This window comes from Mustela nigripes, unplaced genomic scaffold (genome assembly GCF_022355385.1).
Source record: "Mustela nigripes isolate SB6536 unplaced genomic scaffold, MUSNIG.SB6536 HiC_scaffold_148, whole genome shotgun sequence".
Taxonomy (NCBI): Eukaryota; Metazoa; Chordata; class Mammalia; order Carnivora; family Mustelidae; genus Mustela; species Mustela nigripes.
Genome location: NW_026739562.1, coordinates 8,820,115 through 8,835,439, shown reverse-complemented (window position 1 = coordinate 8,835,439; position 15,325 = coordinate 8,820,115). Strand labels below are relative to the sequence as shown.

General features: G+C 37.8%; 1 protein-coding gene and 1 non-coding gene across 5 annotated transcripts in view; one reads left to right on the top strand and one right to left on the bottom strand.

Moving 5' to 3' along the window:
• LOC132008427 (centriolar satellite-associated tubulin polyglutamylase complex regulator 1) overlaps positions 1–15,325 on the bottom strand; it is a 187,921-nt gene that overhangs the window by 60,405 nt on the left and 112,191 nt on the right. The window lies entirely within an intron of this gene.
• LOC132008535 (U6 spliceosomal RNA) lies at positions 11,836–11,937 on the top strand. The gene has a single exon (XR_009401658.1). It is a non-coding gene; the product is annotated as a U6 spliceosomal RNA (small nuclear RNA).

Genomic DNA, 15,325 nt, shown 5'->3' with positions numbered 1-15,325 from the left:
GAGTTATATACAAACAATAGATTAGCTTCTCAGTCCCCTTGGCATCCTCTAAATCACCTTTCATGACACTCTTTCTACTCGTGGTACTTATTCATTCACTCATTTATTTATTCGACAAATATTTACTAAGTCTTAATGTGTGCCAGGCACCGCTGTCAATGCAGAGGACAGAGTAATGAACAAAAGGGGCCGAAATCCCTGTCTCTGTGGTGTTTACATGTGGGTGCAGGGAAGGTCAGGCAAAACAAGGAAAACATGTCATGAAAAACAAAACAGCAGAGGATTTATTGCAGATTATAAGGAACTAAAGAGATGTTACCAAGTACAATGTGTAAACCTTGATTCTATCCTGGGTCAGAAAACAAACAGCTAAATATATTTGAGAACAATTGGGGGAGATTATAATTTGCACTGGATGTTAGATGGTGTTACGGAATTGTTGTTTTGGGGGTTTTTTAGAGGTGGGGAGGGGCAGAGGGAGAGAGAGAATCTTAAGCAGGCTCCAGATTGATCTCGTGACCCTGAGATCAAGACCTGAGCCAAAATCATGAGTCAGATGCTTAACTGAGTCACCCAGGCACCCCTGGTGCTCATTTCCTAAACGTGATAATAACATCAGTGTTATGTAGGATAATAGGAGAATGCCCTTCACTCCTGGATGTCAGGGTAAGGTATCAGGATTCCTCTTAGTTTCAAATGATTAATCTATCTGTCTATCAATCAACCATCTATCGTGCACAAACATAAAAAAAATGTTAGCGTTTGGTGAATCCAAGTAGAGGGCAAGCAGAAGCCTTTATAATACTCTCATAACTTTCTTGCAGGTTTGAAAATTTTTATAATAAAGAGCGGTAGGAGTGGGAGAAACCGATTGCATTTCTAGTCAGAGATGTGAGTCATGATTAATTAGTTTGATTCTTGTTCTTTAACATTTCTCTCTAAGTGTGTTGATCCCTCATCTGGAAAGATCCCTTTCATTATATACCTAGCAACATTTACCTTTTTCCACTGCAGCCATAGGAAAGGCTGGGATATGGGATAGCCTCGGGATATTCTCTCAAAATATCTCTTTGCTATGACTTTGTTAAATTAACATTTAACAGGCGGAGCACAGGGTGCTAGATGGTGAGTCTTGGTTCAACAGCAGACCACAAGAAAAACTGAAAATTCATATGTTTATTTCCAGCAGGTCCTGGAGGAAGGAAAAAGTGCACCTTGAGGGGCCACACAGGGAGGTTAAGGTGGGGTGCAGAGAGAGAGAGTGACAACATGCCTGGGACCTGGGACAAAATGCCTTTGTTAGGGTCTGTGAGTGGAGAGCTTTGGGGTTTCCAGGCTAAGGCTGGATTGGTCCATTCAAACCAAGAGTGCGGCTTTAGTGAGCTCCATGGGGGTCTTTTTAAGGGGTGCGCAAGGCGAAGGCCCTGGGAGCCAGGGCAGACTATTGATCACAAGGTTGTTAGGGAAGTCATATCAGGAACTCAACTGCTTGTGACTCTGCCAGCTGCTATCTAGAGCATTTGCTGGCATGAGGGGACTAGTGTCAGTTTAAGGTCCCTGCAGGCCGAACAAAATGGAGGCGGAGGGGCACCAATAGCCTATAGTAGTTTAACTCAATTCCTTATACTCGTCCTTCAACTTGATCTGAAATAGTGCTTTTACATGTATGTTATTCACACCCTTTACAGCTGCATTCAGGAAAGTAATAAAATAATTACGAAGCACAGGAAAAACACAAGGACAGAGTATGAAGCAAATTAGCCATGAAGCCAGTAATACGGGGTGTATATTAGACTCCTCAGGCTGCTGTAACAAATTACCACAAACTGAGTGGCTTGAAACAACTTAAACTGGGGCGCCTGGGTGGCTCAGTGGGTTAAGCTGCTGCCTTCAGCTCAGGTCATGATCTCAGAGTCCTGGGATCGAGTCCCGAATCGGGCTCTCTGCTCAGCAGGGAGCCTGCCTCCCTCTCTCTCTGCCTGCCTCTCTGCCTACTTGTGATCTCTGTCTGTCAAATAAATAAATGAAATCTTAAAAAAAAAAAAAAAAAAAGAAACAACTTAAATTTATTCTCTTAACAGTTCTAGAGGCCATAAATCCAACACGTCTTATAGGGCTAACCAAGGTGCCAGCAGGGCTGGTTCTTCCTGGAGGTTCTAGGGGAGATTATTTCCTTGGCTCTTATACATGTTGTTTTTTAAAAATTTTTATTTATTTATTTGACAGACAGAGATTATAAGTAGGCAGAGAGGCAGGCAGAGAGAGAGAAGAGGAGGAAGCAGGCTCCCCGCTGAGCAGAGAGCCCAATGCGGGCTTGATCCCAGGACCCTGGGACCCTGACCTGAGCCAAAGGCAGAGGCTTTAACCCACTGAGCCTCCCAGGTGCCCCGGCTCTCATACCTTCTAGAGACTGTCCTCATTCCTTGGCTTGTGGCCCTTTCCTCTCCCTGCGTTTGGCTTTCCCACTGCTTTTTTCTCTTCTATTAATCAAACCTTGTCTGCTTCTTACAAGGACTCTTGTGATTATATTATCCAGGATAATCTTCCCCATTTCAAGATCCTTAATTTAATCCTATCTGCAAAGTTCTTCTCACCATATAAAATGGCATCCACAGGTTCTAGGGCTTAGGAACTGGATATCTCTGGGTGCCCTGCCATTATTCAGTTTACCACAGGGTGAGAGAAAAACAAAGGGTCATAAATAAGAAATAAAGGAGAGGATCCTCACTTATTCTTTGAAAATAAACTGGAAGTTACAATACCATTCCTCCCTCGAAACGGTATTCCTTGTCACCATAAACACTTAGACTAAGATAGTAAACTTGGATGGAGGCTCTCAGATCTCACTTTCCTTGTGGCTCTACCACTTAATATTTAAACAATGTGGGACAACTTATCTGCTATGCTTCAATTTCCTTGTTTTTAACCAGAGATGATAATTTTTACTCAAATGGTGATTGAGAAGATTCAATTCTATAATGCGTGAAAATATTTAACACAGTTCCTGACCCATTTAAATGATGGTCATTATTATAATTATTTTATTATTCACAGAATAGGATGCGCAACCTTCATGACGCTAAATCAGTACGCAGTATTTCCAGAGGCCTCTAGTCACCCCTTCTATGTGCGTTCTGTTTAATAAGTAAAGCTTACTCAAATGTCAAAATTTTTTTTTCCAACTTTAAGCATATTTGACAGAAGTATCTCTAAATTATATCACAAACTTCCTTGTCTTACCAAAAAGGTAATAAATAGTGAACATGGTTACCTTTTGCTTAATCATCCTGGCTTAACATTATGCATATGGCTTATTGTCCTGGAGCATTACAGAAAGGTATCCTCAAAGAGCAAAAAGATGAATAAAATCATTTATTTGTCCCCTACATGGTGAATGACCTTAAAACACTGCTTTTAATATGGATTTTTCTCTTCACTGTTTGGATCCCTAGTGACTCCCTTTCTGATAACATTTATCATGATTGTTGGTGTGTGGCTGTGACATATGATTTATAAAAAATATATTTTGGTCACTGGGATAACCAAAAATATATTTCTCATATATATTTGGTCTTAGGGCTCAATTCCTGTCTCACAGTTCCCAAAACCCTTGGGATTTCCGTAATGTTGAGAGGGATAAACATGTTTTTTGTTTATGAATGAGGTGACTTTCTTTCTTTCTTTTTTTTCTTTTTTTTTTAAAGAATATTCATTTATTTTTAATTATTGTTCAGACTTTTGAAAGCACATAAGGATGTGATTGCCAGAACCAACCTTGTGACTAGAGGGTTGGAACTTTCAGTCCCATCCCCTTACTGCTGGGGAGGGGAGAGGGCCTGGAGGTAAGAGTTCAATTGCCAAAAGCCAATGATTTAATCAACCATGCCTATGTAATGAAGCCTTCATAGAAATCCAAAAGGATGGGGTTCTGAGAGTGGAGATTTGGGGAGAGTGGTGCAGGGGGAGAGAGCATGGAAGCCCCATGCCCTTTCCCCAAAGCTTATCTTATGTTTCTCTTCTATCGTGCTGTACTGGAATGATATCCTTCTATAATAAACTGATAGTCTATTAAGTAAAAACCTTCTCTGAGTTCCGAGCGCTGCCCTAGCAAATCACTCAGACCTGAGGAGGAAGTCCTCGGAACCTCGGATTTAGAGTTAATTGGTCAGAAGTACAGATAACAACTGAAGTAAGGCAGTGGCGGGCAGGCTTGTAGGCCAGAACACTTATCCTCTGAAATCGGATGCTATCTCCAGGTTGATAGTATCGGAATTGAGGTGAATTCAGCTGAATTCTTGGACACCCTGCTGGTGTCTACGAATTCCTTGGTATTGTGTGGGAAGCCACTGCACTGTGTTGCAACTGGGTCCAGTAACCTAGTTTAGTCGTTAGGCTAGCAATATTTTAGACCCCTCGCACTACTTTTTTTTTTTTTTTTTAAGATTTTATTTATTATTTATTTGACAGAGATTACAAGTAGGCAGAGAGGCAAGCAGAGAGAGAGGAAGGGAAGCGAGGAAGGGAAGCAGGCTCCCTGCTGAGCAGCGAGCCCGACTCGGGGCTGGATCCCAGGACCCTGGGATCATGACAAGAGCCGAAGGCAGAGGCTTTAAACCACTGAGCCACCCAGGCGCCCCCTCACTACTTTTTTTAAATCTGCAGTTGGTGACCTGATCAGTATTTGAAGATTATGCATTTATAAGACGCTCCCTGTGAAACTCTCAGGAGACTTCCTGACTCGTCTAGGAAGACACATATAAACTCTGTAAACACTGGCTCTTCAGGGACCATTTTTACGTACTTTTAAATTAGTGACTATGTTTTGAACACCCTAGAAGTTAGACTGCTATGTTGGTAAGATATTAAAGAGAGTTCAACCATGTCAGACATTAGCCTGAGGATCTAATGTTTAATGCAAATCAAAATAGAAAAAAAAAAACCCTCTAGAAAATTAATCAGTTTAAGATGTGACGATATCTTCTATTTAATGATCTTATCTTCTCAAAGTGACCCATTAAATTACTCTGTCCACCTGGAGTGGAAGAGTTCTTATGTTTTTGTTTACGATGAACATCAGACAACCCTTGAGGCTAATGATGGCTATTCTATACCCATATGTATACAAATGTATACATAAACAGAGGAAATCTAGATTACCCAGCGATTTAGCCATACTAATTCTTGCTTTAACATTTTTACTCTCAACATTAATTCTCCTGCTTAATTGAGCCCTTTGTTGATAAAATACTTTTTTGTTTGTTGGTTTATTCTTCTCCCAAATCATTCCTTGCCCTCAGGGAAGGCATGTGAACAGCAAGTCTTATCTTGCTGTAGACTGGGCCCTCTCTGTCAGTTTTAGCTGTTGCCCATTCTTAAATGGAAAGGAGAGCAAGACACGCAAAAAGACAAGCTGGTACGCTGCACAATTAAAATTCGATGAATACTCAGATGAGCCATACCTACATTTAAGTATAAGTATAAAACCAAACAAAATCAATTTTTGGATTAACTGTCATTCAGATTATCCATGTCACTGGTACTATGCGTTTTAGGTACACCCATTAAGTATCACTAAACTGTATTTTTATTAGTACTTTTCTTTTCTTTTTTTTTTTAAAGATTTTTAAAATTTATTTATTCAACACAGAGAGAGATCACGCGTAGGCAGAGAGGCAGGCAGAGAGAGGGGGAAGCAGGCTCCCCGCTGAGCAGAGAGCCCGATGCGGTGCTCAATCCCAGGACCCGAGATCATGACCTGAGCAGAAGGCAGAGGCTTAACCCACTGAGCCACCCAGGTGCCCCTATTAGTACAATTCTTAATGCAATATAGCCCATTCATTTTAATTTACAAAACAGATGTAATGAATTATAGTGATATATGATGCTTCTTTCTCTATATTTTCCAGGAATATGAAGAATCATGAGATTTTTTTTTTGTCCTGCCCACAATGGCTTTATAGTAAAGAGCACAGGTATTAGGTATATATTAGTTACAGTATAATAATAAGTGCCATTTACAGGGTACCTACTAAGTATTAAACACTATATGGATACTTTTTATATTGTGGTGGTTTTAAGATATGTCCACAAAATCTCCTGATTCTCTTCAAAAGGCAGTTCCTAATTCTCTTCCCTTCGGTATGGGCTAAACTTAGGGACTCACTTCTAAGGAACAGAATAAAAGAAAAGTGGCAGTATGTGACTTCATAGACTAGGTCATAAAAGGCACTGTGGCTTCCGGCTTGCTCTCTCTTCCTCTGAGATTACTTTTTTGTGGGAAAGCCATTGCCATAATTATGAGGAACATGTGAAGTACCAAGGCCTCCTGCTGACAGCGATACAAGTGAGCTTAGAAACCCTATTCAAGCAAGCCTTCAGATGACTGCAGCCCCAACCTAAGCCTTGACTTCAAGCTTTTGAGGGACCTTGAGCCAGGACCATCCAAGTAAATTGCTCCTGCATTCCTGATGCTTAGAAATTGTGTGAAATAATGTTTACTGTGTTAAGTCTCTAAGGTTTAGGGTAATTTATTGCAAAGCAATAGGTAACTAGTACACACAGACACACACACACGCACACACACATACATTTTTATTCTCACAGCCATCATGGGATAAGTGGTATTCTGAGGAAACAAAGGCTTAGGTGGTTACTTAACTTACTCAAGGCCACACAGCTATTGGTTGCAGATGCATGATGCCACACCCCTTTACTCCACTATATTATACTATCTCTTTTCAAGTTTTGTTTCTTTCAGGCAGCTTTTTAGCTATCTCTCCCAACTTGATTAGCTTGCCATCAATGCCCTCATTCAAACAATGGATTGGGGGGAAAAAAAAAGAATGGCTAAGGACGTAATCCAGAATTACACTTCTGGAGATGTCCCTTTAGGATCATATGAACCTATCTGGTATGATCGTTCAACCAATTATTTATCATCCATGCTATATTCCTTCTGCTTATTCACAAGGATATTGTGGAGATGTTGTCAACGTCCTGCTGAAATTCAAATAAAACTAAACAAATATAATGAATATAGCCATACTAAGTACAGCTTTCTCCTAATTTACCAATCTAGTTATCCCTTAAAAAAGGGAATATATTTTCATTAACTGTTTAATTTCTTCCTCCTTCAGTATGACAGCCATTACCATCATTCATTACCACTCCCATCACTGGACAGTTATCGCTGGTTTTGATAAATAAATAAATAACCATTAAAAAAATTTTTTTTTAAAGATTTTATTTATTTACTTGACAGAGAGAAGATCACAAGTAGGCAGAGAGGCAGGCAGAGGGAGAGGGGGAAGCAGGCTCCTCGCTATGCAGAGAGCCCAATGCGGGGCCCAATCCCAGGACCCTGAGATCATGACCTGGGTCGAAGGCAGAGGCTTAACCCACTGAACCACCCAGGCGCCCCAATAAATAACCATTTTAGACCCATTATTTGTTTTAAACCTCAGAACTACCCTATGAAGTAGGGTAAAGTATTTCTACTTTACCAATAGGAAAATTTGGCTTAAAGAAGTTAAATAACTTGCCTAATGTCATTTTATTAAGAGTGAAAGAGCTGGGATTGAAAGCAAGCCTTCCTTACTCTACAAGTGTGGGATCCCTTTCTTTCTCTTTCCCCTTTTCTTCCATCTCCTCCCCTGGTCCTCCCCTTCCCCACTTCTTCAATAAACTCTGATAGGTTTACCATTACCACAGGTTCCTTTCCTGAATATCTACAGGTATTTATTCATTTTAATAGTTGAAGAATATCACCCAAGATATATACTAGGTCACCAACCTTCAGTCTGCTAAAATGACCTTCTGAATATGGGTTCCCTGACTTCAATCTTTGGAGCTTCTCTCCCCCCTGCCAACCCCTCCCCATAATGGGCACAATTTCCATTTTCTAAAGATTGCCAGCAGTGGTTCAGCCAGCTTATCTACTAGATCTTTGTACCCTGGAATGTACATTAGATCCAGGAACTTGAATTCATTTTAAGCAGTTAGGTGATCTCTTACAATCCAGTCATGTTTGATTTCATTCCCTGGAACTACCATTCACTTTATCTCTTCCAGTCCAAATAGCATCCTCTTTAACTGAGAAGACTAAATCAAAATAGGAGGTGAATGCTGGGTTTTTTTTCTTTCATTCATTAATAGTATACCATCCACCTAGGCTTCATTGTTCTTTTTGCCACAATGTGATTTTTTTTTAAGACTTTATTCATTTATTTGACAGAGAGAGATCACAAGTAAGCGGAGAGGCAGGCAGAGAGAGAGGAAGGGAAACAGGCTCCCTGCTGAGCAGAGAGCCCGATGCGGGACTCGATCCCAGGACCCTGGGATCATGACCTGAGCTGAAGGCAGTGGCTTAACCCACTGAGCCACCCAGGCGCCCCCACAATGTGATTTTTTAAAGCTTTATTTATTTAAGTAACCTCTACATCCATTGTGGGGCTCAAGCTCAAGACCCCAAGATCAAAAGTCACATGCTCCTCTGACTAAGCCAGCCTAGCACCCTGTTGCAATGTAATTTTTTAATAAGGAAGACTTTTATATATGCACTCCTATGTTTATTGCAACATTATTTTTTATTTAAATTCAATTAATTAACATATAATGGATTATTGGTTTCAGAGGTAGAGGTCAGTGATTCATGTATAATCTTATATAATACCCAGTGCTCCTTACATCACATGCCTTCATTAATGTCCATTACCCAGCTGCTCCATGCCCCCCAGCCACCCTCCCCTATTGCAACATTACTTACAATAGCCAAGATGTAGAAGCAACTTAAGTGTCTATTGATAAATGTATGGATAAAGAAGATGTGGTATATGTGTATATGTATATATGTATCATATATGTATATAATGGAATATTACACAGCCATAAAAAGGATGGACGCTTGCCGTTTGCAACAAGATGGAAGGACCTGGATAGTATTATGCTAAGTAAAATAAGTCAGACTGAGAAAGTCAAAGGTCATATAATTTTGTTTATATGTGGAATTTAAAAAACAAAGCAAATTAATAAACACACAAAAGACAGAATCCGATTTATAAATACAGAGAACAACTGATGGCTGCCAGAGGGGAGGGAAGTAGGGAGATGGGAAAAATGGGTGAAGGGGAGTGGGAGATAAAGGCCTCCAGCTGAGGAATGAATAAGTCACGGGGATAAAAGGTATATCGTAGAATATAGTCAATTATATTATAATAGTTATATGGTGACAGATTATAACTACACTTGTGGTGAGCCCAGAAAAATATACAGAGATACTGAATCACTCTGTTTGTACCTGAAACTAATGTAACATGTAGGTCTACTATACTCAAATAAAAAGCAAACTAAAAAATTAAAAGGGTATTTTTAATTTTTATTTCTTTTTAAAAATGATTTAATTTATTTATTTATATGAGAGAGAGAACACAAGTACTCAGGGCTTGATCCCAGGACCCTGAGATCATGACCTGAGCCAAAGTCAGATGTTTAACTCACTGAATCACCCAGGCGCCCCAAAGGAAGACTTCTTACATTGTCTTCAGTATTTTGCCACAAGTCTCAGTTTTCCTTGTCTCTTATTTTCCCTTTAATTTAATACAATTCAGTAAATATTCATTTATATGTGCCTTGATCCAGGCACTTGGCCAAATGTTAGGAACATGGGAACAGGTATATGCTGTCATGGAGATTATAGCCCAATAAGAAAGGCAGAATTTAAGCTAACAATTGTATGTATGAGAACTGTTAGGAAAAGAGTATATAAGAAGCATATTAAACCTAATTTAAAGGTTCAAGTCTTCTTAGAAAAAGAGGCACTTAAAAAAAGTATTGCCAATCATATATAAACTCTTTCAGAAAAGACAAGAAAAAGTACTTCCAAACTCATCTTATGAGGTCAGAATAATCCTGACTCCTAATACCCTAAAATACCTCATGCAGATAGACACAAAAATCACTAACAAAATGTTAGTTAAAGGAATCCAATGACATATGAAATGATAATAAATCATGACTAAGGTGGATTTATCCACGCGAACAGCACAAAAGAGAATATATATGTTACTCAATAGACTCAGAAAAATAACATAAAAATGAATATTAATTCATAATAAAAATTCTCACCAACTAAGAATAAAAGTAAACTTCCTCAACCTAATAAAGTGCATCCATGAAAAACCTCCCATTTAATTCTAAAGACTAAAAATTTTCCAGCCAAAGCAAGGTTATCTGCTCTTACCAAATTTATTTAACATTGTAATGAGGTCCTACTCTGTGCAATAAATAAAGAAAAAAGACCCCACAGAGATTGGAAAGGAAGAAGTAAAACTGCCTCTATTTGCATATGACACGATTTTGCATGTAGAAAATTCTAAGGAATCTACAGTGAAACTATGAGAACTAATAAGTGAATTTAACAAAGTCACACGATACAAGAGGAATATACAAAAGGCAATTATATTTCTATAATCTTGCAATGAAAAATTGGTAAAGAAAATAGTTTTAACAATAATACTGTTTATAATATTAGCATAAAACATGAAATATTTAGGGATAAATTCAATAAAATGTGTAAGATCTATATATTAAATACTATAATACCTTGCTGAGAGAAATATCAGATGACCCAAGGAAAAATGTACTATGTTCATGGATTAGAAGTTTCAATATTATGAAGTTAACAATTCTCCCTAGACTGATCTACAGAGTCTTCAAATCTCAATCAAATTATTCTCAGGATTGCTTTGCTTTGTTTTCTTTTCTTTCTTTCTTTTTTTCTTTCTGTCTGTCTGTCTTTCTTGTTGTAGAAATTGACAAGTTTATTCTCAAAGTTATATGGAAATGCAAGAGACCTCTAATGACCTAAACAATACTGGAAAAGTAAAAGCTGAAGTGCATACACTACGTTACTATAAAGTTAAAGTAATCAAGACTAAAATTTTACAAATAGGGCGCCTGGGTGGCTCAGTGGGTTAAGCCGCTGCCTTCGGCTCAGGTCATGATCTCAGGGTCCTGGGATCGAGTCCCACATCGGGCTCTCTGCTCAGCAGGGAGCCTGCTCCCCTCCCCCTCTCTCTCTGCCAGCCTCTCTACCTACCTGTGATCTCTCTCTGTCAAATAAATAAATAAATAATCTTTAAAAAAAAAAAATAAAAATAAAATTTTACAAATAGATCAGTAGAACAGAACAGAAAATCTAGAAATGCACCCACACATATAAAGTCAATTGACTTTTTTTTTTAAAACAAAGGAACAAAAACAAGTAAGTGGGAAAAGTAAAGCCTTTTCAACAAATGGTGCTGGAACAAACAACTGGCTATCCAGATGGTACAAAAAGAACCTTGACCTCAACTTCAAGCCACCCACAAAAATTGATTCAAGATGGATTATAGACCTAAACATAAAAGCTAGATTTTTAATCCTTTCAGAAGAAAATGTAGGGTAATACTGTCCCAAACTTAGGGTAGGCGAAGATTTTTAAAAACTGGACCCAGAAGGCACTAACCATAAAAGAAAAAATTGATCAAATAGACTTTAAAAACTTCTGCTCAGTGAAAGACACCATTAGGGGAAAAAAAAACAATCCAAAGAATGGTAGAAATATTTGCAATATGCATATCTGACTTGCAACCAGAATACATAAAGAACTCCTACCGCTCAATAATTAAAACAACCCACCCAAAACTGAGCAGAAGATTTCAAAAGGAACTTCACAAAGAAAATGGCCAGTAAACAATTAAAAACTGTTCAGCATCATTAATCATCAGGGAAATGCAAATTAAAACCATAACGAGATAGCACTCAATACTCACAAGAAAAGCTAAAATTAAAAAGTCTGGGCTCACTTCAGCAACACATATATTAAAATTGTTACGATACAGATTAGCATGGCCCCTGTGCAAGGATGACAGGCAAGTTTGTGAAGTGCTCCATATTTTCTAAAATAACCTTATAGTGATAATCACTTCACAATACATACATATATCAAACCATCACATTGTATATCTTAAATTTAAACAATGTTATGTGTCAATTATATCTCAATAAAGCTAAGGGGGAAAAGAAGACTGAAAACACCAAATGTTACCAAGGATGTGTTAACAATAGGGATTTTTCAGACATTGTTGGTGGGCATGTAAAACAGTACAACCACTCCGGAAAAAGTCTGCCAGCAATTCCACCCTTAGATATTTACCCAAGAGAAATAAAAAACATATGTCCATGAAGTTCAGCATCCTTTCATGAAAAAACTCAGAACAAATTGGGTATAGAAGGGAATGTACTTCAACAAAATAAAGGCCATTTATGGCCCACAACTAACATACTCAATGGTGAAAGACTGAAGCCTCTCCCTCTAAGATCAGGAACGAGACCATGCCTTTTCAACATAGTACTGGAAGTCCTTGCCAGAGAAATTAGGCAAGAAAAAGAAATGGAAGCCATCCAAATTGGAAAGGAAGAAATAAAACTCTGTAGAGAATATCACCAAGTATAGAACGAATTTTTTAAAAAGCCATCAAGGGGCACTGGATGGCTCAGTCGGTTAAGTGTCTCTGCCTTTGGCTCAGCTCACGATCTCAGGGTCCTGGGATCAAGCCCATGTCAGGCTCCCTGCTCAGCAGGGAGTCTGCTTCTCCTTCTCCCTTACCCTTGCTCATGTGCTCTCTCTCTCTCTTGCTCACTCTTCCTCTCAAATAAATAAAATCTTAAAAAAATTGAAAATTAAAACAGTTAAAAATCAATCAAAAACCTCTTAGAACTAATAAACGAATTCAGTTAAGTTACAGGACACAAAATCAATGTACAAAAACCAGTTGCATTTTTTTTTAAGATTTTTTAAAAATTTATTTATTTGACAGAGAGAGATCACAAGTAGGCAGAGAGACGGGCAGAGAGAGAGAAGCAGGCTCCCTGCAGAGCAGAGAGCCCGATGTGGGGCTCGATCCCAGGACCCTGAGATCATGACCTGAGCCGAAGGCAGAAGCTTTAACCCACTGAGCCATCCAGGCGCCCCATCAGTTGCATTTTTTATACACTAACAACAAACTAACTGAAAAGGAAATAAAGAAAACAATGCCATTTACAATAGTATCAAACACTATAAAATACTTAGGAGTAATTTTATTGAAAGAGGTGAAAAATCTGTACACTGAAAACTGTGAGACAGAAGACCGAAACAAATAGAAAGATATCTGTGTTCATGAATTGGGGGAATTAATATTGTTAAAATGTTCCTATTCCTCAAATATATCTACAGATTCAATGTAATCCCTAGCAACGTTCCAATGGAATTTTTCACAGCAGTTAAAAAAAAAAAATCCTAAAATTCATATGAAACCACAAAAGACCCTGAATGGCTAAATCAATCCTAAGAAAGTACAGAGCAGGAGATACCACACTTCCTGATTTCAAACTATATTACAAAGCTACAACATAATCAAAACAGTATGGTACTGGCATAAAAACATTTGCACAGACCAATGGAACAGAATCAAGAGCCTAGAAATAAACTTATGCATATACAGTGAATGAATATTTGGCAAGAGAGCCAAAAATACTCAATGGAGAAAGGTTAGTCTCTCCAACAAATGGTGCTGGGAAAACAGATATTCAGGTAAAATAATGAAATTGGACCCCCTATCTTACACCACTTACAAAAGTTAACTTGAAATGGATTAAGGACTTAAATGTAAGATCTAAAACTGTTAAACTCCTACAAGAAAACATAGGGGAAAATCTTCTTGACTTTGGTCTTTGCAATGATTTTTTGTATGTGATACCAAAAACACAAACAACAAAAGCAAAAATAAATAAGTGGGACTACATCAAACTCAAAAGCTTCTGCACAGCAAAAGAAACAGTCAACAAAATAAAAAGGTTACCTACAGAATGAGAGAAAATATTTGCAAACCATATATCTGATAAGTCATCAATATCCAAAATATATAAGGAACTCACACAACTCAATAGCAAAAAACCCCAAATAACCCAATTTAAAAATGGGCAGAGGACCTGAATAGATAACTTTCCCAAAGAAGAGATATTATTGGCCAACAGATACATGAAAAGATAGTCAACATCACTAATTATCAGGGAAATGCAAATCAAAACCACAATGAGATATCACCTCACATCTATAAAAATTATTATTAAAAAAAGAGGTAACGTGTCAGCAGAATGTAGAGCAAAGGAAACCCTTGTGCTGGGGAGAATGTAAATTGGTGCAGTCATTCTGGAAAATAGTATGAAGTTCTTCAAAAAGATAAAGATAGAACTACCATACAATCCAGCAATCCCGTATTTGGGCTTATATCCATAGGAGGTGAAATTCCTATTTCAAAGACGTATCACCACTCCCATGTTCATTACAGCATTATTCACAATAGTCAAGTCAGGAACAATATAAATGCTGGTGTATGAATGGATAAAGAAAATATGGTATATGTATACAGTGGAATACAATTCAGCTATAAAAGAGAAGGAAATCTTGCCTTCTACAACAATATGGATGGAACTTGAAGGCATTATACTAAGTGAAATAAGTCCGACAGAGAAAGACAAATGCTATATGGAAAGACAAATATATATGGAATCTAAAAAAGCCAAACTCATTGAAATCGAGTGTAGAATGGTGGTTACCAAGAATGGGGGTGGTAGAAATGGGAAGACGTTGGTCAGAGGGTATAAACTTCTAGTTATAAGATGAATAATTTCTGAGGACATAATGTACAGCATGGTGACTATACTTAGCAATACTGTATTATATACTTGAGAGTTACTAATCCTAAGTGTTTTTACCACCACCACCATCACCATCACCAACAACAAATCCCCCCCCAAAAAACAGGTAATTATGTGAGGTAATAGAGGTGTTAACCTTATTGTGGTAATCATTTTACAATATACATATATATCAGATCATCACATTATACACCACAAATTTATATAATATTACATGTCAATTACATCACAATAAAGCTGGGAAAAAATGTGTGCACAAAAAGACTTATAGACAAATGTTCTCAAAATTTTTTTATAGTAGCAAAACCCACATAATTCACATGATGGTTAACAGGTGAACAAAAAACAAATTGTGTTATATTTATACAGTGGAATACTACTCAGTAATTAAAAGGAACAAACGGGCTGGTACATACCACGATGTAGATGAACATTTCTCCAAAGGAGATACACAAATGACCAATATGCAAATGAAAAGATACCTGACATCATTAGTCTTCAGATAAATATAAATTAAAAACATGAGATACTACTTCATACTCACTAGAATGCCTCTAATAAAAAGGACAGATGATATCAAATGTTG